Source organism: Elephantulus edwardii, unplaced genomic scaffold, assembly GCF_000299155.1.
Source record: "Elephantulus edwardii isolate Elephantulus edwardi_28Jun2011 unplaced genomic scaffold, EleEdw1.0 scaffold00099, whole genome shotgun sequence".
Classification (NCBI taxonomy): Eukaryota; Metazoa; Chordata; class Mammalia; order Macroscelidea; family Macroscelididae; genus Elephantulus; species Elephantulus edwardii.
The window spans coordinates 10,274,423-10,298,548 of NW_006399849.1; positions in this window are offsets into that span (position 1 = coordinate 10,274,423).

A 24,126-nucleotide genomic window follows, 5' to 3' on the forward strand; every position below is an offset into this window, starting at 1 on the left:
ATGTAACAACTTGTGCTTAGTAAAAAAAGAAATTAATTCTTACTCAAGAGACGTGTAACAATAGAATCATTTTGGTCCTGTGGTAGTATCCAATTCTGAGCTAAAAAGTCTACCTAGAATGCTTTGTTGACAACATGAAAAAATTTGGATTTACAAAGAGACTTTGGATTTACATAGAGATGAGTACGGCTGATAGACTAGTAATGGATATAAAAACACAAACACACAGACCAGGACATTGGGAAGGTGCTCTAGGTATAGGAGATGAGGCAGGAAGACAGGCAAGGAATTCAGGAATAAATGTATTTCTTTTGAAGGATGCTGGATGGAGGATGAGCTATAAAGAAAAAACTCTCCAGGAAGGTTCTGTTCGGACCAAGGTCTTGGTTTTCTCAACCAGCAAGTTGGATCAGTACAGAGCTGGCTAAAACTACCTGGCCATTGAAAGTGTCCCTGCTCTGAGCTTCCTGTTCCCATATGAACAGTCTCCATTTTCTGAACGGCAGTTAATAATAAAAATGTGAAGAACTCAAATTGTCTTTTGAATTTGAATTCAGTTCACTCCTATCTCCAATACTGCCACTCTAGGTGTTATTGAAAATTCAGAAGGTTTCAGGAATGTCTCATAGAAGACACTGAGTATAGGTTCCAAGAATCTTTGTAGCCTCCAAAATGTGAGTCTATTCAGTATGACTGCAAGCTTGGGATTTAAATGTGGGTGTGTATGTGCTTCAGGAAACGAACTAGAACTTTAGTAAAGAAATATACACTGTCTTTTGTAAAGCAAATGGATGGTGTAGTCTTAGTTCAACAATGGATCATTCTTTGAAACCTTTCTAGAACTACCCTTCTGACCATAAACAGAACAAATTAGGAGTTCTTTGGTAGTACAAATGGTCCCTAGCAGAATGAGTCAACATTTCACTACTGACGAAAAGGTTGGAGGTTTGAGTTCACCCAGAGATGTCGTAAAAGAAAGGCCAGAAAATCTACTTTTAAAAAGTCAGCCTTTGAAACCTCACTGGAGCACAATTCTACTCTGACACTCATGGAGCCGACATGAATAAATTCAGCTGAATGCCAACTGATGTTTAGAGTTAGTTTAGAAGCCTCACTGAAAAATCCACTAGCTTACTTTACAGAGAGATCTCATTTAATGAAGTACATAGTTTTCAATGCTATATATTATTCCACAGTGTATTTATACATTTGTTGATGGGCATTTAGGCTGCTTCCATCTCTTTGCTATTGTGAATAATGTTGCAATAAACATAGGTATGCATATATCTGTTTTTGTCACAACTCTAATTTCTTTAGGGCATATTCCCAGCAGTAAACTGGTGGTGGTGGTGATAGTGGTGGTGTGCACCACTGAGTTGGAACCAACTCATAGCTGACTCTCCAGTGGGTTTTCAGAGATTTCCCTTATTAATCCCTCAGAAGAACTGATGGATTCAAACTATGTGCCTTTGGGGATTGCAATCCAGCGTCTTTCCACCAGGCCACCAGAGCTCCCTAATAGCAGTAAAATGTTGTTGTTGTTGTTGTTGTTGACCACCATCAAGTCAAGCACGACTCATAGTGATCTTATGAACAAAAAGGCTTGAAGCCTTTCTATAACTATCATCATTTCTCCAAGTTCAAAGAGTTTCCAGAGGCATGTGGTTTAGGAAATGGATGACACTCCTGCTTCCAAACCTGCCTTAAACTGGGAGTTCTGCCAAATACCCCCAATGGCACAAGGTTCAGCATCATTGACAGTAGAGTGTTGTTCAACTTAAAAGAATGTTCCTCCAAAATAAAATAACACTAGACCTTCAGGCCCAACCAGCTTTTCAATACAATGGGGGAAGGGGAGAGAGAGAGAGAGATGGGGGGGGGGACCCAGATAGATAGACAGACAGACAGACAAAAGGCCTGAGCCTTTCTATAACTTGTAGAATATCTGGGTAAAATGATTTTTTTTTTCTACTTCCAACTTTTGAGGAAGCCCCAGTCTGCCTTCCATAGTGGTTATACCATTTTACATTCCCACTAGCAATGTATGAGAGCTTCAGTGTCCACATTCTCACCAGCATTTGTTGTTTGCTGTCATGTTGAACTTTGCAATTTGTTGTTGCTTGGGTAAGATGATATTTCATTATTATTTTGATTTGTATTTCTCTAATAGCTAGAGATTTTTAACATTTCTTCCTGTGTTTGCTGACTATCTAACTTTCTTCTTTGGTAAAATATTTATTCACAACTTCTGCCCATTTTGTGATAGAATTATTTGTCTTTTTCTTGTTGAAGTGTCAGTTTATTGTATAAATTTTAAATAAGAGTGCCTTATCAAATAGGCCATTGCCAGATATATTTTTCCAGTTGTGTTTTACTCCATTGGAAAATTTTTTTTTTATTTGCACAAGGATTTTAGAAGGTCCCTTTCATCTATTTTGATGGCTATTAATTTGAGGACTAAGGTGCACCTGATTCAAGCTATGATCTTTTCATTCACCTGCTATGTGTATGAAAGCTGGACAATAAATAAATATCACAGAAGAAAAATTAATGTCTTTTGTTCTGCCCACTAAATGCCCCTCAAAAGAATAATCCACATGTTATGTAAATACAAAAAGCACTCTATTCCAGAGAATATCCACATGTGGAGACTTTCTCCCTCAGTAGGAAGGTGGCGAGGGAAAAAAGCCTGGAGTCCCCCTGCACAATTGTTTTTAAGGCCTTCCTGGGTGCTACTGTCGGGTTGGGGAGATTGAGATCATGGTTGGTGGGTCAGGGGATCAGTCATGTGGGTCGGCTTTTGACGGGCTGGTTACTTTGCCCGCCTTTACTCTTTTTGTGTCACATAGACACTAGTTAATTCTTTACTTTGCAAGGACAGATAAGATTTTACCCTGCACATTTGTGTTTGCTTTAAGCTAAGAATTTTTATGGCCCACTTCTGCTTCTGGCATTAATGGGGTTTTTAAAAAAATGGGGTTTATGCTGTTCCCTCATCTTTAAACTGTGGTGTTGAAGAGGAGCACTGAATATCGCATGAACTGGAAAAAGAACAAACAGATGCAACTTAGAGATAAGCAGTCAGAACGCTACTTGGAAGCAAAGATTATAAAGCTTCATCTCATATACTTTAGGCATATTACTAGGAAAGACTAGTCATTGGATAATGACATCATGCTTGGGAAGATGGAGAGAAGGTGGAGGGGCAGCAAGGGAAAGGAAGATCCTCTCCAGGTAGATTGACACAGTAACTGAAGCAATGGGCTCAAGGGTATTAGAGATTGTGAGGATCGCACAGGACAGGACAGGGTTCTGATTTGTTTTTCACAGTGTTACTATGAGTTGCCCTTAACTCGACAACACTGAAGAGTAACAACAACATTCATCTATTTTATTGTTTCCTGTTTATGAGATTTTTAGTGTGCTTGAAGTCTATTTGTGTCATAGATTAAGGTTTCTAGAGTTCTTCCTATTTTTTTTTCTGTAATTATCTTTAGAGTTCTTTGCTCCACTTCTAGGTTCCTTATCCACGTTGAATTCATTTTTAGTTTAGTGTGAAGTGTGGATCTCACTTGAGTTTTCTGCACATCTGTTCAATTTTGCCTGCATCATTTTGTTAAAGAGGCTGTTGTTTCCACAGCTCTGAAAAATAATGAGCTTGTAAAACACTATACAACATGAATGAGTCTGGAAGATATTATACTGAATTAAATATCTCACTCACAAAAGGACAAATACTGCATAAGACCATTGTTATAAAAATAGGATAGGTATGAGTGCAGGGAGAGCAGGAAAAGAATGCATGGATAATGAACACTATAGTGGAACAGATGAAGGGAAGAACAGTCTGAAAGGAATGAACCAGTTGACCCTATACTTCATATGACAACTAAAATTCTAGAACAGGAAATGCATTAAAAGTGAATTGGAGAGGGAGGAAAATGCATAGCAATGAATGAATGAATGAATGAAAACATCTTTGTAAACTTGCACTAAAATCACAATTAAAAAAAAAAAAAACAAACCACAACACCATTTCTTGTTAGAGCCAAAGGCCACTGTGATTCTGAACAAGAAAGAATGAGCCATTCTGTTTAAACTATAAAAAGAAGCAACAAATTGTCCTTGAAAATAATATCAGCAAAGCCAAGCCAGGAATACTCATGATTATTTCAAACCTGTTGATTTTTCATTTCCATGGGCTGGTACACACAGAAATTTTCTGAGATCAAACAAAACATTTGAAGTTGTTAATTATCATAATACTCTTGTCAGATCCTGATATATAACAAGAAAATAAAAGCAAAGCAACTTCTGAACTTCGGTCAAATAGAAGTTTGCCAGATTCAACAAGAGAAAACACAGGACAATCGCTTCTCGGCCTTTTGGCTAAGATCAAGTGTAGAAAACATAGGACAGCAACTTAAACTTGTATTGAAAGTAAAAAACAAATAACTTTAACATAAGTATGTCCTCAGTGATATATTTTAAAAAGTGTGTGTTGTTTACCTAAAATTCAAGATTAATCTTGCCTTTTGTGTTTTATCTGGTAACCGTGACCCTAAGTGATATTGCTTCTGGCAGATATCTCTTACCCTTCACACTGACCCTAGACTTGCCACAGCCCATGTCTGCCGTCCTGGAGTAGAAGCAATGCAGCCAACCACCCCTCAGGTGCAGGGAGCAGAAAATAAAGGTTTGATCACGGTCATTTTCTCCTATTGTGCAAGAGTAAATACATCTCCAGAAACAGATACATCAGCCCTTGTCCTCAGCCTTGGGGTGAAGTAATATTCCATCTACTCATTAGCCTGGCTCTCCACAGAGCCTGCAGCTTAGACTAACTTGGCAGATTGTATCAATTCTCTCTAATTGGTCATTTGATTTAGAAATGCAGCATTGAAAAGCCATTTACCAGGTCATTTCTAGTTCTCTTATCTAAATATGTCTGTGATTCTTTCCAGTGACAGGTAGGTCTTCTTAAAACCATCACTGCAACATTTTCTCTGCAAATAAATCGAGGTTATGAAACGTACACAATTGTCTAGTAAATGTCATTTAAAAGTTCTATACTTATATTGTCTGCTATATAGCTAAAGAAGTAGAGCAGGTACTGACTTCATTGAGTTGATACCTACTTCCAGTTGCCACAGAGTCAAATCCAACCCAGGGTGACCCCATATTAAACAGCCTCAGTGAGTATTCCACTCTAGAGTCATCAATATCATCTCTCCTTCTGCCTCCCCATGCCTACATACACTGCTTTACCTAAAATCTGACCCTATGACAAGGATTGGGGGTATTTCTTATCTTGGCCTCATTGACTTGTTCTCTTGGACCTTATGATGACTATTATTGACTCCATAGGAAAGAAATATTCAGAAGCACAAGAGTATGTAAAAACAGTGTGGTAGGTGTAGGAACAGTGACATCTGACCTCCACTGTCTTCAAAAGGAAGGCTAATCCCCATCCACAGCATCATGTTAATTCCTGTGAGGTCAGAAATGCCCCACAAACACACACCTTTTAACAATTCCAACACCAACTATCCCTCCCCCACTAGTTATGGCCTCTCTACTCTGTTCTATGACTTCAGCTCTTATTTAAACTTATCTCTGTCAGATTCTCACCTCCTTCCCTAGACCAGGGCTTTCTAAAAATTCCCACTATTACATCTCTATCTGGATGTTACCTAGTGCCTCAAATGCAATATGTGTTAGTTGAAAGACCAGAACATTTGATCTTCCTTCCAAGTTCTTGCTCCTTCTTCTGATGAGTTCCTATGTCTGTATAATCACCATCTTCCAACCAGTGAAAATTTTCAGTCTCTCTCCTCTCCTTTTGTTACTGTTGTATATCATAGAGTTGGAACTGACACATAGCTGACTCTCTGGTGGGTTTTAGGCAGTAATTGCATAGCAGGAGGTTGCTCATTCTTCTCACTCAGAGCAGCTGGTAGTCTTGAACCACATGCCTTTGGGATTGCAGCATAGTTTCTTGCCACTAGGCCACAAGAGCTCCTTTCCTCATGCCCTATGTACAAGCAATTACAACACCCAGGTGGTTTCAACTTCCCACAATGTTGCCTGTTCCCATCAGCACTATCTTGGTGCTCTCCTTCACCATCAAAACTGTATATCACAGAACTTCACAATTATACTCACCATTTCCATTCTCTCCCTTCTCAAGTTCAACCTTCAATCTACACACAGAGTTATCAGCTTATAGTCACGAGGAAAATCACATTGTCTACTCCCTCAACAACTCCTAATGTCTCCTCATTGACAGGGGAGCTTGAAATTATATTGAAGACTCTGCCAATCTGGTTCTAACTTCACGTCTAGCTTGCTTCCTCTTCATTGCCTCAAACATCCTGTACTCAAGCCACACAAAAAGCATATAGTCGCAACTTTTTTGTTGCTTTAGGGCAATTTTGTCCTACGACCAATTTAGTGTTTGTGAGAAAGTGTAACTCTTAATTGGTCAGTCAAAGTCTCTTTCTTATAGACTAAGAATATCACTCTAAAGACCAAGGTATCTTTAATTGCTTTTTATGCATCTGAAATTTGGATAATGGAAAAGGAAGACTAAAAAGTAATCAATGCCTCTGAATCATGTTGGTGAAGGAAAATAATAAATGTACAATGAAACTGTTAAAAGAACAAACGATTCTTTCTTGAAGGAAGTGTGACCAGAATGCCCCTTAAAGGCAATTGCATCTCACATACTTTGGGCATGGTATCAGGAGAAAAGACATGATCCTGGAAAAGGTGAGAATCAGCAAAAGAGAGGAAGACCTTCATGAAGATGGATTGACACAATGTGCTTTGAGCATGAGGGAAATTGGGATGCGGTGGGATTCCGAGCTGTGGCCAATAGGATCATTTTGAGTGATATTGGCAGCCCCTAACACAACAACCAAACTCCCACTGAAAAAACTATATGAGTACGTGAGCTTTTCAGAAAAGTTTTCAATAATTTTTTTAAATTTCTCTACTTTCACTTTTATTGTTAATAACTAGCTTTTCTTTCTCTACTCTTGGAATTTTCTCTACTTAAATTCTTATTTAACATTTCTTTAATGCTTAGTTTTTAAATGTTTCTTTTTCAATTCCTTAAGCTTTTTTTAAACTCTTCCTTAAAATCTGAGATTATTTTTTCTTTTTTAAATTTTATTACATTTTATTAATTTTTTTTTAATTCTTTTTCTTTTATATGAGTTTGCCTACAAAATTCATATACATTGTGTTTCATTCATATACATTGTGTTTCACATGTTCTTTCATTCACATTGTATTTAGTATGATCATTCCCACATATTGTGTTTTATAAATTAATCATCATTGATCCATGTCCACCACTCCCCCTGCATTTCCAGGTGCCCAGGGATCTTTCCCAAGTCCTTCACCCCCACCCTCTGCCCCCCAAACTCTACAACCTCCTGATTTCCCCCCTCCTGACCCTCAATCCCACTCCTCCTTCTCCTACCCCCTTAGGACTTTTGTATACATCTTACTAGTTATCCTTTTATTTTTACAATTATGGTCTTATGTAGTATTTGTCCTTATAAGATTTAGTTCACTCAGTATAATGTTCTCCAGCCTCTTTCATGTTACACAGTATTTTTTAAAATCATTGTTCCTAAGTACTGCATAGTATTCTATCATGTAAAATCTGAGAATCTTTTAATAGCAACAAAAAGAATTGTAGAAGAGTTGGAATAATATCAATAATTTAAGATGGCCAACTACAAATAACGCATTTGCATGTGTGAGAACCTGGGTTATCATAAAACACAGTAACTCCAAAAATATCCTTTTTCCAAAGGAATTAATGGTCTAGAGGTAAAATATTTTGGACCTCAAAAATTGCACATTTTGTTCACCTTTCATTAGGGTACAATATTCTGCCACATTAATTAAAAATGACTGAATTTGGCTCAAAAGATTATTTTCACCTTCCAGTTAGAGAAAAGACGAATGCTAAAGAAAATTTAGCCCAAGTACGTTTTCTATAGTTTCATATACAGACTCTGTACTTCAGGCTTTGCTAACATAAACTCTAAGGACGGTGAGTACAAACTAAACCTTATAATCCTGCTCAGATACAATTTTCCTCTCATAAATTTACAAATTCAAAATGAACTTAATTTAAAGGAAGTTAGAAGTTGTTCTGTTTACTCCTCACATCCAGTGGATTATGTATACAAATATTTACTGGCCATGGAAATTCAGGGTCCTAACACAAACCATCTGACTTCAGAAAATCAATTACATACAGTAATAATTAACAAAAGATGACATGGTTGCATTCTCAAAGTTCCCCACCCTGAACTTGGATGAACTCTGTAGAGTAGATGCTTATTGAGACAATGCAGGACTTTTGAGGAGTATAGTTTTCATTGCTAAATTTGTTTCTACTAACACAACCCACTTCAACACAAAGAAAAATATGTTTTCTTAAATGAAGTGTGATTAAAAATAAAGAGCAAATGAAAAAAAAAAATAAATAAAAATAAAGAGCAAATGGTATTTCCTGGGCTGAACTTTGATTCTATCCAAGAAGAAGTCACTGGGAATTCTTTCTTTTTCTAAACTATGGGAAGCCAATACTAAATATTTGTAATAAACCGAATGCTATTTCAGGATAGATTTCACCCTGAGGCACTAAGGCAATCCTTAAAGGTTTACCAGATTCTTGCATTTGCTGACCCCTCCCTCCTGAGTTAGGAGGAAGGTTTTCAATAGAAAGAGCTTGGCTTCATTTGCATTGAATTCTCTTTGTGATTTACTTCCTGATAATTTTCAATAAAGATACATTGAAGCTGGAATGGGAGTCTTCAGTGGAGAACTGCTGGCCCCTTGTTTTTCATGCTCTCTGTTCTATCTCATTCTTGACTGTCTCATTATTAATGATTATAAAAATATTTTACCTTTGTGTCACTGGTGTAAAACAGGATTGACCTCAGGATTGGGGGGAGAATGAGAAAGATGGGTTCAATAATGTATACTGCACTGAAACAGATGAGGGAGAAAACTGATTAAAAGGAATATGTGATTAGGTATTTTTGTCATGACAAGAGTCCAGAGCAAAGGCTGCATAGTGGTGTGGACGTGGGGGTCGGGGCAGTGTGGGAGGGAGGGATTGTAAAACAGTGAAAGAATTTTTCTTCTACTTTTCTAAGAGGGTAGTGCACTGGGGGGGGGTTGGGAGGGGGGAAAAGTGCAACAATGAATGAATGGAAATCCAAAGTCTCTGTAAATTTTTTCTGATATTAATAATAAATTTTTTTAAAAATTTTACCTTCGGTCTGTAACACTAAACCACATAAAATGCAACAATAGAAGTACTACAACAATGGATATTATTCTCATCCATTGCTAAGAAGAAAAGAAGTTTGAGTTTTAATTTTATATGATGCTATTTCTCAGGTTCCATATTTTTAAATCATCTGGTAATCTCTATTAAAAACTCATCTGACCTAATAATTTTGTTTTATTAATTAAAAAATTCAGTGATCAAATAGGAATCTTCAGGGTCATTAGGTGGAGGGACAATTTGGAAAAGAAGGCTAAGAAAAAACTTGAAGAATGTAATCTTCATACCTTGAAGGCTGTAATTAAGGTCACTGAATGTATGTGTAGAAATTGTTATCTGTTCTGTTGTGTGTATTTTCAAGAACACAAAAAAATATATTAAATTGTTTGGGGTTTGTTTTTTGGAGTTTGTGTTTGTTTGTTTGTTTTGTTTTTAGAGAGAGAGCTCTGGTGGCGCATAGTGGTGAGAAACTGCACTGCAATCCCAAAGGCACACAGTTTGAATCTACCAGTTGCTCCACGGAAGAAAGATGAGCAATCTCCTCCCACATGATTTACGGCCTCTGAAAACCCACTGGAGGGTCAGCGATGGGTCAGTACTGACTCAATGGTAAACAACAGCAAAAAATTGTTTTAAAAAAAATATGAAGGCAATAACTTGCCAAAGGTAAAATATCTTATTATTGCAACACTGGGTCAAGAATTCAAGACCCTCCATCCTCCACCTAAATGTCTTTTTCATTATAAATCTAGATGCCCTATTACTGTCTTGTCAGAGTTACATTGCTATGGGTTGCAAGACCTCGAAGGATCCTCCCCTGGACAAGCCCTGATACCGCCAAGGAAGAGACAGCACCCTGCTCCAAATGTGATGTCACCACAGTCTGGAGTGGAAATGGCCCACTGTCGGTCATTTGGAAATAAGATATGAACAGGTCCTAGAGTTTTATCTCTCTGTGGATCTAAGCTAGCTAAGGAAATTCTAGCTCCCCCCAGACAAAGGGAGAATAATTGTTGCAGGATGGAGCAACCAGCACTTCTCAGGCCAGAACTTTAAGCTCCTCCTAAAGGATCAAATCATCTAGAATATGACTAAACACCAACCCCAGATATCCAATGTCTGTATTCTTCATTGCATTTCTTTCCTTTATTAACAGGATTATATCAATACTTTCTGTATGTTGAATAAATAATCCAGGAAGCTAGGCTATATGAAGAAGAATGTAGCACCAGGAATGGAAGAAGAGTCATCAACAACTTATGATATGCAGGTGACATGCTTGTAGAAGCAAAGAATATTTGAAGCACTTAATGCTGAAACTCAAATACTATATAGCCTGTGATTACACTTCAAATAATCTTCACAAGTGGACCAGTAAACAACATCATAATAGACAAAATTGAAGATGTTAAGGGCTTAATTCCATTCGGATTCATAATCAACATTTATGGACACAACCATCAAGGAATCAAACATGCATTGCAATGGGCAAATCTGCTACTGAGAACTCCTTTAAAATGTTAAAAAGCAAGGATGTTACTGTAAAAACAAAGTTGCACCTACTCCAAAACATATTTTTATGTCATCTCCTCATGTCAATCACCTCATAGGCAAATGAAAGTTGCATGATGAATAATAAAGATCGAAAGAGATCTGATAGCTTTGAATTATGATGTTATCAAAAGGAATTGAATAAAATGTGAAATATACTAGAAAAATAAACAAATCTACTTTGGAAGCATATGACCACAAAGTATTTTAGAAGTGAAGATAGTAAAATTCTGACTCATGTACTTCATATATGTCATCAATGGGGACCCTTTTATTTTTTCTAAATATGTTGTTGTTGTTAAGTGCCATCAAGTCAAGTGATCCTATGAGCAACAGATCTGAACTCTGTCCTATCCACTGCCACCCTGTCATCCACAACACATTTGAGACTATTGCCACAGACACTGCATCAATTCGTCTTGTTGAAGGCCTTCCTCTCCCTTGCTCAGCCTCCACCATTCCAAGCATGAGAGCCCTTGTCAAGGAATAGCCTTTCCTAACAACATATTCAAAATATATGAGATGAAGTGTCACCATGCTTGCTTCCAAGGAACACTTTGGTTACATCTTCTCCAAGATTTATCTGTTTGTTCTTTTGGCTATCCATGGGATATTGAGCACTCTTCTCCAACACTGCCATGCAAAAGCATTAGTTCTTCTCTATCATCCTTATTTGTGATCCAGCTCTCAGATGCATAGCAAGTAATTTGAAAGACTATGGCTTGAAGCAGGTACACCTTAGTTTTTAAACTAACATAATTGCTCTTCAGGACTTTGTCTAGGTCCCTGACAGGAGACTTGCCCAACGTTATGTGTCTCTAGATCTCCTTACTTTTGGTACCAAGGGTGTTGACTGTGGATCCAAGAAAGACAAAATTGTTGACCATTTCAATCTTTTCTCCATCTATCATGATGTTGTCTATTGACCCAGTGGTGAGGATTTTTGTGTTCTTAATGTTGAGATGTAATCCATATTGAAGAAGTATAGGACCAGCAAAAAGAGGACGACTCTTAATGAGAAAAATTAACCCAGTAGTTACAACAATGTGCTCACACACAGCAATGATTGTAAGGAAGGTGCAGGATCAGGCAGGATTTCATTGTTCTTCACGGGGTCATGATGAATCGAAGCCTACTTAACAAACATCAAATAGTTATCTATGTTATTACAGATGTATGTTCCATGCTCGTGTTTTATATAAATGTAAGATATCATCCTATCTGCCAAAATAGCTCTTCCTACACAACTCAAAAATAATTTCTCAAATTTAACCCAGCCATAAAGAGGAATGAAGTCCTGACACTTGTCATAACACAAATAAACCTAGAAATTCTATTAAGTGAAATAAATCAGTCACAAAAGGACAAATACTGTGGAAATTAAAAAACTAAGTACTTCCAAGGACAGGAAGGAAGGAAAATGAGGGAGTTTTTTAGCTTATGATGCACTGAATGTATCTGAACAGTGGTGGGAGTGTTTGGAAAAAGATAGTAAGAATGATTACACAACTTGAAGCACGTAATCAACGACATTTAATCCTACATGTAGAAATTGTTGACTTTCTGTGTGCTGTATGTATTTTTATTACAGTAATAATAAACACAGAATATCTTTCCCTTTTTCTCTCTCTTTTTTCCCCCTCTCTCTTCTTTCTCAGATTGGAGTATTTGTCCAGAGTCTCTTGCAGAATCTTGCAAATAAGCTTGGAAGCAGATTCTTCAAAAAAGCTTTCAGTAAGGAATGTTGCCTGCCTGACCTTGATTTCTGCCTTATGAAACTAAATGAGGAAAAATTAGCTAAACCAACCTTGACTTTTGACTTCTAGAACTGAGAGAGAATAAATTCTGTTGTTTTAAGTTGCTGAGTCTGTGATAATTTATTACAGCAGTGATAAAAACTAATCTAGTCCATCTGCTACTCAATTTAATTTCTCCACACTTGTCCTTTTTAGGAATAAGTTTCATCTTCTATCACCTAAGGGCACACCATTCTGATTTGTATTACTATTTACAACTCAAAATCAGCTTCATCTCACATATTTGGGCATTTTGTCAGGAGGGATCAGGCCTTGGAAAAGAACAACTGGGAAAGGTAGTATGTCAGAGAAAGAGAGGAAGATCTTCAAAAAGATGGACTGATACTGTAACTGTAACAATAGCTTTCAGTGTATCAGAGACCTTATAGATGGTTCAGGATAGGGCAAGATTCAGGTCTATTGTTCATGGGGTCACAGGCTTTTTGATGGCAACGAACAACTCAATCAATATAAACTAAGATTTTTTTCATATTCTATAAATGATTCATAAAGCCAGTTTCAGTAATCTTAAATATAACACCAATACATAAATGTTCATGGAAATATTCTCTGCCTTGGATTCTCCCTGTGACTACTAAGGGCTGAAAGTACACTCTGGATATTAGAGATTCCTTCAAGAACTTTAATACTCTAAAAAGATCCTCAATCTCATCCCAGAAGGCATTTTTCTGACCTGCCATGTTGTTTTTTAACGTTCACACTTGTTTTTGTTGTTAGGTGCTGTCAAGTCAAGTACCCTGTGAACAACAGATCTGAATGTTGTCCTATCCTGTACCATTGTTATACTTTTTGACACATTGAGCCCACTGCAGCAGTCACTGTTTCAATCCAACTGGTTGAGGATCTTCCACTCTTTCACCGATTCTCCATCCTTCCAAGTATGATATCCCTTTCCAAGGAAAATCCTCTGCAGCAATGTGCCTAAAATATGTGAGACAAAACTTTTCATCTTTGCCTCCAAGGAGTAGTCTGGCTACATTTTCTCCAAGACACATTTGTTTGTTCTTCTGTCAATCAATGGAATATTCAATACTCTTGTCCAACACTACTGCTCAAAACCATCAGATTCTTTATCTGTTATTCTTATTCCTTGTCCAGCTCTGAGATGCATAGCAAGAAATGGATAAGCTTTGGCTTGAAACAGGCATAACTTAGTACTCAAAGTGACAGCATTGCACCTCAATAATTTGGAGCAGGCTCTGACTGCAGACTTTCCCAGTGCAATACATCTCCTGACCTCCTGACGGTAGTACCAAGAGTATTGATTATGAATCCAAATATAGTAAAATCATTGACAACTTCAATTTTTTCCTCCATCTTTCATGATGTTGCCTAATGGTCCAGTGGTAAGAATTTTTGTGTTTTTGACATTGAGATGCAATCCACATTGAAGGCTGTATTCTTTGATCTTTTGCAGCAAGTGCTTCAAGTCTTCCTCATTTTCAGCAAGCAAGGTTGTGTCATTTGCATAGCATAGGTTGTTGATGAATCTGATTCTTATCCTGATATCACATTTTTCTACCTAGAGTCTAACTTCTCAAATAATTTGCTTGGCCTACAAAATGAATAGATATGCAGAAAGGATATAACCCTAACACACACTTAATATCACACTTGTAGCCTAGTGCAATCCTCAAAAAACCATACTTAGAAAAATTATATATTTTTTTAATTATCACTTTTGAAAATGTCATGTGAGAGTTTTTTAAAAATCCAAACCATTAAATGAATAAAAATAGAAATGGAATAAAAGAACAACTCAACCTCTAGGCAAGAATCTCCTGAAAGAACAATAAGAGAACATAACCCTGTTTTGGCAAAAAGTGTCCCAGGAGAGAAATTGTTCCAACTCACCTCTCGGGCACAGCTAATCTCTGAGATCTTCCTAGAAAAGGAACCATGTCTGTATCAGGATGAAAATAGGACCTTTTTGTCTCAAGGAAAATTGCCTTCAAATCTGTAACAAACTTCTGTGATTCTAATCTCCTCTCCCAAATGCTATCTCTAAGTCCCAGGTTCCTTAAAAATCTGCTCTAAAAGAACATGATAAATAAAACTGATGTCATAAGCATTAGAAATATGAGTCGCATAACTATTCAGAGACTTCTCTCTGAAGGCACAGTTGACTGAAGCCAATAGACTCAGACCTGTCTGTGCTGCCTTGGTTATGGCAAAAAGGCTTCCAGGATTCTGGGGTGAAAGGAAGGAGATGCTTCAAGGATAAAGCATGGAGTTAATATATCATATATTATTAATATTGCTACAAATAAGGTATCTAAATAAGAATTTTAGCTATGACCCACTTTGTTTAGTATATTAGAGGTAAGACTCTTACATTGAGTTAGTTGGAGTTCTCTCTATATTCATCATCTCTTTCAAATATAAAATAAATGTCACATTCAGGGAAATAAAGGCAGAAATCCATATGAGATATAACTCACTTGATTTTTCCCAATAGTGTCACTTGAATTTTAATTTTAATAATTAATATAAATTTATGCAGTCCAGGCACTCACCTATCTGCCTACTAATTTATGCACTTGTCAACTCACTCATATAATCTACCAATCACGCAAAAGAAGAAAGAACTCTTTAATTGAGACTTCATGGTAATGTCAAAAGGAATTTTGACGCCAACTCTAATTCCTCCTCTCCAAAAAATTATCATAGCTCTTCAATATTATGATGAGGAAAACATTTTTTTTACTATCTAGTCCTCTCATTTGTTTTGTTTCTCTTGGCCCATTTATGTACCTAGTAGAGTGTTGGTTGGCTATTCTAAATGTCAGTAATTAGAATCCGTCAGTCACTCTATAGCAAAAATATATTAAAAGTCATCTCATTAAGATTTCAGGAGCTCTGACAGCTTAGTGGTAAAGCGTTACACAGCCAACCCAAAGTTGCATAGCTCAAATCTATCAGATGCTCTGCAGGAGAAATATGGGCAATCAACTCCTGTGTTATTTACTGTTTGTGAAATCCTGATAAAGTGGTTCTGACTTGATTGTACAATGACCCTAAAATTTATAGACTTAGAAACTTGAGAAAGGGTCACCAAGTTGTTGTTGTTATTAGGTGCTATTGAGTCAAGTACAAATCATAGCAACTCTATGAACAAGAGACCTGAAAACTGTCCTATCCTGAGCTATTCTCATCACCTCTGACACACATGAGCCCATGAGCTGCAGTCACTGTAACAATTCCACTGGGGTCTTCTTCTCTTTCACCGAACCTCCATCTTTCTAAACATGATGTCCCTTTCCAAAATATAACCTCTTCTTTTGAGCTCTCACGAGCTAGTGACAAGAAGATAAGCTGCAATCCCAAAGGTGGTTAGAAGTCAAAAGCTTCTCCCTGAGAGAAGGATGGGAAATCTCATCTATAGGTCAGTTCCAACTCAATAATGCACAACACAAAACAGCAATATGCTCATAGTACGTGAGACAGAGCTTCACCATCTTTGTCTCCAAGGAACACTCTGGCTGCACTTTTTCCAAGACTAAACTATCTGTTCATTTGTCAGTTTATAAGCAATTCCGTACTCTTCTCTAACACCCCAACCCAAAGACATCAATTCATTTTCTGTCATCTTTATTCATTGTCCAGCTTTCAGATGCACAGCAAGTGATAGGAAAGATCATGGTGTGAATCAGGCACAATTAAATCTTCAGATTTACATCATTCTTTTCAGTATTTTGGAGAAGTCCCTGACAGCAGACTTGCCCAGTGCAATATATATCCTGATCTTCCGACTGCTCATACCGAAGACGTTGATTGTAGATCCAAGCACAGTGAAATCACTGACAACTTCAATCCTCTTTCCATCCATAGTGTTATCAATTGGATCTGTGGTGAGGAGCTTTATTTTCTTGATGTTGAGATATTATCCAAATAGAAGGCTGTAGACTTTTATCCTTTGTAGCAAGCACCTCAAGTCTTCTTCTCTTTCAGCAAGCAAGCTTGTTTCACTTGCATAACACTGCTTGCTCATGAATCTTCCTCCAATGCTGGCACTACACTTCTCTGCATAAAGTCTAACTTCTCAAATTATTTGCTCAGCCTACAGATTAAATGGGTATTGAGAAAGCATTCAAGCCTGACACACACTCTTCCCAATTCCAAACCATGCAGTTCCCTTGCTCTGTTTGCACAACAACTTCTTTTTCTAGGTATAGGCTCTATATAGGCATACTTAAGTGATCTGAGATTCCCATTTTTCTCAATGTTAGCCATAGTTTGTTATAATTCACACAGCCAGGTGCCTTTGCACAGTCAATAAAACACAAACAGATATTACCTAGTATTTTCTGCTTTCAATCATGATCTATCTAACATCAGCAATGATATGCCTGATGCCATGGCCTCTTCTAAATCTCTCCTGAACTTCTGATAGTTCTCATCAATGTACTGTTCTCATCATTTTTGGATGTTCTTCAGTGATATTTTACTTATGTGTGATAATAGAGGGTTTTGTTTTTATAATTTTCACATTCTGTTGTGTCACCTTTCTATGAATGGGAAGAAATATTGATCTCTTTCAGTCAGTTGACCTCGTAACTGTCTTCCAGATTTCCTGGCACAGACTGGTGACATGTCCAACACTTTGTCTGTTAGTTGGAACATATCACCAGAGTCTCCTAGAGCTCCATCTTCACCCAGAAGCAGGAGTCTGGCAGGTGCAGCCACGGTCAGCTGGAGAGCCATCTTCATCTTAGACAGCAGCAGCCAGGCAGATGGCAAGCTCAGCCAGAGTTTGCTGGAAGGTAATCTTCACCCAGGAACACCCAGACAAATGGTGGGCACAACCAGGGCCTGAATCATCTTTGCTGGAAGAAGTCAGAAGTTTCAGCAATGCTTTCCTAATATCTGCTCACTAGCTTATTTGCTATTAGGATTATAGCATTTATCTGCCAGTTTGCTGTGTTGGTGCCAGGGTGATGAAGACAGTAAGATAGTGAGAGGGAAAGACTTGCATAATTCTGGTTACTTAATAATCTGTGAATATATATGCTTGCTTGTTCATAGTTTGAGCTTATAGAACTTGTCTGTCGGTTACTGTACTAAGGTAGCTTGATGGCCACTATGATGCTGGAAGCTTTGCAACTGGTGTTTTAATACCAGAAGGTCATGTATTGTGGTCAGGCTTCCATGGAGCTTTCAGATTAAGACAGACTGAGAAGAAGAACTGGCAATTCACTTCTGAAATAGCTGGTCTTTTAAAACCCTATGAACAATTCAAAGGAATACTGTTAAACATAGTACTAGAGACAGAGCCTTAGAGTGGAAGACACTAAAAAAAAAAAAAAGTAGGAGGAAAAAAAACTATAACATCAATTAACAGTTTGAAGATGGAATTTATAAAGTGTGAATGTAGGAAAATTTGAAGTTGTTAGAAATGAAATGGAGTTATACACAATGTTGACATAGATCAGCATTCTAGGAATTAGTGAGCTAAGACAAACTGGTATTAGCCATTTTGAATCAGATAATCAGATAAAAAAATTTAAAGAAAAATGACAGTGAATTCATATGAAGAAAACATTTCAAGATCTATCCTGAAGAAGAATGGGGGAAAGAAACTATCTTGAAATACAATGCTGTGGCATCACTTCCTAGACAACATGCCTCTGGAAATTCTATGAACTTTGATAAATGTCGATAGTTATAGAAAGGCTTCAGGCCTTTTTGTTCATAGGGTCACTATGAGTCTTGCTCAAGTCAACAGCAATCAACAACAACAATAGGATACTATCGATACACGTAAAAGTAAGACCTGTTACTACAGCTGTTATTCAAACATATTCACCAACGATTAAAGCTAAAGAGAAGGAAATTAAGGAATTCTCCCAACTTTTACTGTCTGAAATTGGTCAAACATGTAGTCAAGATGACTGGGATCATTGATAGTAGTCATTGATGACTGGGATGCGAAATTTGGAAACAAAGCAAAAGTAATGGTAGTTGGAAATTATGAACTTGAGAACAGAAGAGAAGTTGAAGATCGAGTGACTGAGTTTTGTGCATTCAATGATTTATTAATAGAAAACATTCTTTTAAAGAAACACAGTAACTATACACATGGCCTTCACCTCATGGAGTGCACAGGAATCAAATTTACAACATCTGTGGAGAGAATCCTTGGAGAAGCTCAACATCAGCAGTCAAAACAAGGTCAAGTGCTGACTGTGGAACAGACCTTCAATTACTCATGTACCAGTTCAAATTTAAATCCAAACAAAATTAAAACTAGTCCACAAGAATTAAAATATTGGCTTTGGATCTATCACAACTGGATTTTAAAAATTATCTCAAGAAAATATTTGAGGAATTACAAACTAATGATCTGATCAGTCTGGGATGATATCAAAGTAATCATCCATAAAGAGAACAAAAGGTTCTCACAAAAACAGAGGAGAAAGAAAAGACCAAAAGGGATGTCAAAAGAGACTCCGAAAATTGCACTAGAGCACTAAGAAGTTAAAGCAAAGGGAAGAGATGTTGACATAAAAGAACTAAATAGAAGATTTCAAAGGGCAGTTTTAGAAGACAAAGCAAAATATTATAAAGGAATGTGCAAAGTGGTGGAGTTGAAGAATAAAAAAGCAAGAACTCACTCAGCATTTCTCAAGTTAAAAAACTGAAAATCTAATTTAAGATTCAAATTGCAACTGAGAGATGCTGTGGAGAAAACTTCAAATGATCTAGCAAGCATCAAAAGAAGATGGAGGGAATATATGGAGTCATTGTTCAAAAACAATTGAAATATTTCAGAACATACCATATGAGGATAAGGGAATAAGTTTAAGTTGCATTGAAGATATTGGCAATAAACAAGGCCTTTGGAATTAATGAGATTAATCAATTACATTAATCAATAATAATTGCTGTTATAAGATAAAATGTCTGTGAATGAACTAATATGATTTTTTAAACTTTCAGTCAAAAAGAAAACAAAACAGAAATTTGTTCTTCATAGCTCTAGTGACTAAAGAGGTTGGCAGGTGTTCATGAATGTTCAGCACTCATGGCACTGGGGTAACGTTATGGTTGAGGTGGGAGAGGGGCATTGCATGGGGAGGTGTCACACAACAGAGATATATTAATGCATTACGCAGGTCTGCTGTGAAGGACCTCTTGAAAACACTGAGGAGCAATGATATCAATTTGAAGACTAAGGTGTACCTTATTCAGGCCATACTTTTTTCTGTCACTTGCTACATATCTGAGAGCTTGGACAATGAATAAAGATGGCAGAAGAAGTACTGATGACTTGAGTTGTAGTGTTGGAGAACAGCATTAAATATTCCATGGGTTGTCCAAAGAACAAATATATATTGGAGGAAAGTGCAGCCAGAGTGCTCCTTCAGTCAAAGATAGTGAAGCCTTCGTCTCTTATCTTTGAGAATATTTCTAGGAGAGGATTTACCTTCGAAAGGACATCATGCTTGAAAAGGTGGAGGATCAGCAAAAGAAAGAATGACTCCAAATGGATGGATGCACTGATGGTCACTGTAGCAATGAGCTCAAGTATGTCAGAGATGATGAAGATGGCACAGTGTTCAAGTTTTCTTAGGGTCACTATTAGTTGTACTTGAGTCAGTGTCACCTAAAAACAACAATAAAGGCTGAAAGTCATAATCAGTTAGTCAGTAATGTCTACTCCATCTAGTTTCTGGTTGTTTCCAGCAATCCTTTGCATTCTTTGGCTGTTTATAGATGCACCTCTCTCCATCATTACAGGTGTCATTCTCCATGAGTGTCTCTATGTGTGCACTTCCTATGAGAGATACCACTCAGAAGAACTTTAAGAGCCAGCCTACTACAATATGAACTCATTAGCATGACAAAAGAAACCAGTTTCCAAACTGGATCATATCCACAGGAGTTACAACATATAATTTTTAGGAACACAAGTCAAGTCATAATGCCTGTCCTCTTCAGCTTTGTTACTGGATACTCCAAGTACCTAGAAATATGTCCCAAGGTTCCTACTTTGGAGAATTACCAGGTAGGATCAATTATTCACCAGTCAAATAAGCCTTGTACATTGTTGACCACATCTCTCCTTTTCTCTCTCGCACGCGTTGAATTGGAATTGACTCATGGTTGACCTTCCACTGGGTTTCAAAGACCATCTTTCTCCCTCAAATCCACTGGTAGATTAAAACCACCAGTTCAAGTGAGGTCTTGGAGTTAACAGCTCAACTTCACCAGCACTCCCTTTGTTCGGCCTCTAGCATCCTGGAGTGTGGAGGAAGGGAGTGAAGGAATTACAAAAGATCCAATGGGACCTGAAAATATGGGATAATGGTGGGCATAGATCAGTGGTGAATTATTTTATAAAACCAGAAGCAGCTGCCACTACGGGAGCCACTAAAGCTGTCACAGATGGAACTTGCAATGACGGGGAGCAAAAGGTTGAAGCACTACCTGCCCACCCTCATTGAATGACCAGTACCCTTCTATACCAACCCTGTTCTGTCTAAGAAGCATGTTCAGTTCATCCCAGTGTCTTACTTCTTCAATCCTGTTCCAGCTGCAACTGAGGTGGGGGCTGCACAGCAGTTTTCTATCTGCCCTCCAGATGAAAACTATGGGACCCACCGTGATGAGCGCCCAACTTCCTTCCTAAGCAGCAGCCAGGGCCCTGCATGGATCTGAAGTCACAGATTACATGTTGGGCTCCACCAGGCCTCAATCACAAGCTCACAGCAGTAGCCAAATTCCTGCTGTGCATTCTTCTTCATACTTTGCTCAGTCTTTCAGCAGGCCCAGACCAAGCTCTTTTATCCTAGACACTCCTCAGGATCACATCCAACTTTGGCAGCAACCCCCAAACCCATGGCATCAGACTTTCTTCAGAGTGCACTCCTGGGATACCAAGGATCAAACCAGCCAGGCCGCCACACACCAGGTGCTGATTCCAGAGGCCACAACCCCAGGCACCTCCACCTCCTGAGGTTCTCCAGGCCCCTGATGAGGCAACAGTCCACCTGCTGCCTGAGGGGCCCCGTCCACCTCTGACCATCCACAGCACCTGCAGTTCTTTCACAGACAGCTGTGAGGGGGCCATGTGGGCAGAGAGCCTCCCAGGTCTCAGAGTCCCCTGCAACAGACAGTGGGCGGAAATTGGACTTTATCTCCTAATTAGCTGCTGTTGAGCATGTTATTGCAACAGTTTCTGGGGGGTCATGCTGCAGAGGTGTATGCTGACCTGTGTCTCTATACCTAGTCTCATACTTAAATACCACAGATACCCCAAAGCTTCCAGTCAAGTTAGTTGGCTCTCTCCACCAAAAAGTATTTGCCAGAGTGGTTAACAGTCCCGTATGAAGCTATTTGACCTTAGCTGGCAGGATTATAGGTGACCAAGTCCTATCTCATCTCCACAGTGTTGCTAAGAAATGAATCCCAATGAGATCTGGATTGCCACAGTGGGGACCTGAGAGCCACTCAGCAGAGGCCCTTTAAGAGTCAGTGTAATTACTCCACAGATTTGCCATTGAATAAAACAGCTTAAAAATTATATTAAGATGGGTGAAGGCAAAAGAAATATCTAATGAAAGGATGATAAGAAAGAAAAAATAAAGTTGTTTTTCATCACAAAAAAAACCACACACAATGCATGGGAATGATCGTATAAAACATAAGTGGAGTGGTGGAAATGAATGTGTTTGAGATAGCAAGGTTGGCACAGGATAGAATGGCGTTTAGGTCTCTTGTACATAGGGTCACTATGAGTTGCAAACGACTCGATGACACATAACAATAACATATAAATTTTGTGCACAAACCAATATAAAATTTTAAGAGTTTTTGTAAAAAAAAAATGGACTTAAAATCAGCTCTTGGTCTTATTGATGGTTTCAATTGCTTTTCTGTTTTCTATTCCATTGGCTTCAGCCCTTGTCCTTTTAATTTCCCTTCTTCTAGTGGCTGTGGAATTAGCTTGTTGTTCTTTTCTTCTATGAAGGAGATAATGAGTTAAGTCATTCATTGTGCTCCTTTCTTCTTTTTTTAAATGTTTGCCTATTGCTATGAATTGCCCCCTGAAGACTGCCACAGCTTTACCCAGTGGTTTTATGTTGTATTTCAAGGAGTGAAACTTGCTTATTTTTTTTTCACTTTCTTATTATTTTCTTTTTGATGTTTTTTCCCCATTCACATTGTGTTTCTTCTGATCATTCCAATACTTTCTTTCACTTTTTATTACTTCTCTAATCCAATAGTGCGTAAGCAGGGTGTTATTTTGCTTTTATCTGGGTAAGTTTTTTATTCTTTATTCTCTTGTTGAGAATTTCTAGTTTAATGGCATTGTGATCTAAACATGTACTTTGTATCATTTCCATGTACTTTTTAAAATTTGTTGAGACTTGCTTTATGTCCTAACAAATGAGCAATTTTGGAAAATATAACATGTGTACTTGAAATGAAATCAATTTGAGTTTTAGTTGGGTGGTAAAGTACCCTGAATATGTCTACAAGGTCAAGTTGACCAATTTTATACTGCAGATCTTCCATATCTTTCTTTCTTTCAAGCTGACTTGTCCTTTGGTGAGAGTAGTGTTTTAAATTCTTCTACAACACTTGTGGTTCTATCTCTTCAAATCTGTTAACAATTGTTTTAGGTATTTTGCAGGTCCATAATTTGGGGTGCAGATGTTAATCAAAGTTATGTCTTTTTAATCTACTGATCTATAGTGACTTTCCTTTTTTTATGATGTTTTTTATCTGGAACTCAACTTATCATAGATTAGCATTGCCACTCCTATCCATATGTATCCTAAGCAAAATGCCTCTGGAAAACTCTCTGAACTTTGATAAATGTTGATAGCTGTAGAGGGGCTTCAGGCCTTTTGTTCATATGGTCGCTATGAGTCTTCTTTGACTCGAAGAAGTCAATCAGCAAGAACAACTTTCTTATATATCCTGTTTGCTTGGTATTCCACCCCCCCAGTCTTTGGTTTTTAGTCTTTTTCCTCATTTCTTATATGTGTCTCTTGTAGGCACCATATTGATGGACCTTGTTGTGATGGTTTCGTTGTAGTTTTTTTTAATCCTTTCTGCTACTCTTTTTCTCTTAATTGGTTCATTTATGCCACTCACGTTGAGCGTGATTATTGACAGGCCACATTGATCATTGCCATTTTGCTCCATTCCTTTTTCTGCTGTTCCTATTTACTGCAGTCCATTCACTTTCTTTTGCTATCTCTGTGTAAAGGACCTTGCTTAGTACTTCTTGTAGAGTTGGTCCTTTTTTGACAAGTTCCATAAGTTCCTGCTTTTCTGCAAATAACTTTATTTTAACTTCATGTTTTATGGATAGCATTGTTGAGTATAGGATCCTCGATTAACAATTATTTTCTTATAGCCTTCTGTATATGCCATCCCATCGCCTTCTTGATCACATGGTTTCTGCTGAGAAGTCAGAGCTGACTT